Here is a 1,930-nt window from a genome sequence, read left to right as displayed (position 1 = left end):
ATGGAATTCAGTTTTTGGAATTCATTTTGTTGCATTCACGCTTTCCAGTAAAATATATAGTGATGATTGTTTGGTTAAAAGATTAGTTTAATACTTGATATTATACTGTCGTAAAAACAAAATGTGCTGAAGAAACTGGATTGCTATTCGCCGCCCCCTTTTGCTTACCACCGCACAGGCGAAGGACAATTTTACCCTTTTCACATTTTCAATAGATAACCAATTCATAAAAAAAAAACTAAATCCTCTCAACTCATTCAACTTTTCACAAATTCATATTTTACGAAAATGTCGGATTTGGAACGAGATAGAAATCGACAACCTCCGGTAAGTATTTTTTTTTATTAATTTCGGTTTTTTTTTTTAAAAAAACAATTTAAAAAATAGAAAACGGGATTTCACGTCCCCTCCGGAGGAGGGGACGCCGGAAACCGGCGTCCCCTCTTCCGGAGGGGACGTGAAATCCCACGTTCCCTCCGGAAGAGGGAACGTGGATTTCCCACGTTCCCTCTTCCGGAGGGAACGTGCGGCGTCCCCTCCGGAAGGGGGGACGCCGAAAACGGCGTCCCCCCTTCCGGAGGGGACGCCGTTCGTCCCCTCCGGAAGGGGGGACGCCGGAAACGGCGTCCCCCCTTCCGGAGGGGACAGGGGACGCTGGCGTCCCCTCCGGAAGGGAGGACGCCGTTTTCGGCGTCCCCCCTTCCGGAGAGGACGAACGGAGGGAACGTGAAATCCAATCGTCCCCCTTGAAAAAATTTAAAAAAATATTTAAAAAATTTAATTATTACCCCAGAAAAGCCGGAAAAACTTGTTTCCGAATGCCGATACTCGTTTCCCGACGAATTATACTCGTTATCCGTCATTTTACTCGGCTTTTTACATATTTTTCCGAATGTGTTCGAATAAGTTGAGAGAATCTTGGTTTTTTTTTTTTGCAAATTTTTCTAAAAGGGCAGAAAATGTCTTTTGCCTGTGCGGTGGTAAGCAAAAGGGGGCGGCGAATAGCAATACCCTGAAGAAATAAGAAACCTGCGCGCATAGAAGAGCGCGACTCTTCATTTTAATTCAGTTTTAAGGGAAAAAGGGTCTGTTTGACCGGTATGCTTGTTCAAGAGGAGACAATGTTAAAGAGTCAAAGATCTCATTGAGTTCATCTCTTAAGTAATCAAAAAGCTGGAAAGAGTTATAAAAAGAAAGGTGGAAAGAGCAAGAAGAAAGATTTACACAACATGAATGAATCTTCTAAGATCGCTCACAAGAAGGAACATGGAAGTGTTAAATGTCACTTCTGTGATAAAATCGGGCACTTAAAGAAGGATTGCCTGAAACGTAAAACTTGGTTCGAAAAGAAAGGTAAGCATTATGCTTTAGTATGTTTCGAATCAAATTTTATTGAAGTTCGCATAATACTTTGTGGACTGATTCTGGTTCCACTGCTCATCTTTCTAATACAATGCAGGGATTTCTTACGATCCAAACTATAAAGACAAATGAAAGTTTCGTCTTCATGGGCAATCGAAAGAAAGCTTCTATTGAAGACATTGGCACTTATCGTTTAAAGTTAGATACATGACATTATTTGGATTTATTCCAAACTCTTTATGTACCCACATTTTCCCGCAACTTAATTTCGTTATCGAAACTTGATGTAGCGGGATTTTATTTTAAGTTTGGTTCTGGATGTTTAACTTTAATGAAGAATAATAATATTATTGGTTCTGGATTGTTATGTGATGGTCTCTACAAGGTTTAACTTGATAGTTCTTTTGTTGAGACATTAATGACTTTGCATCATAACGTTGGTACTAAACGTAGTTTAGTCAATGAAAGTTCTGCTTACTTGTGGCATAAACGTTTGGGGCATATATTCAAAGAAAGGATACAAAGATTAGTAAAGAATGAAATACTTCCAAGTTTGGATTTTGCTGAT

The 1,930-nt window shown here is 39.8% G+C and overlaps 1 long non-coding RNA gene across 1 annotated transcript; it reads left to right on the top strand.

Moving 5' to 3' along the window:
* Positions 1–1,018: 1,018 nt before the first annotated feature.
* Positions 1,019–1,729, top strand: LOC126683022 (uncharacterized). The gene is made up of 2 exons (XR_007641574.2): positions 1,019–1,353; positions 1,460–1,729. It is a non-coding gene; the product is annotated as an uncharacterized LOC126683022 (long non-coding RNA).
* Positions 1,730–1,930: the final 201 nt, after the last annotated feature.

This window comes from Mercurialis annua, linkage group LG5 (genome assembly GCF_937616625.2).
Source record: "Mercurialis annua linkage group LG5, ddMerAnnu1.2, whole genome shotgun sequence".
NCBI lineage: Eukaryota > Viridiplantae > Streptophyta > Magnoliopsida > Malpighiales > Euphorbiaceae > Mercurialis > Mercurialis annua.
Note: the sequence above shows the minus strand (reverse complement) of the source record. Positions and strands in the feature narration are given on the sequence as shown.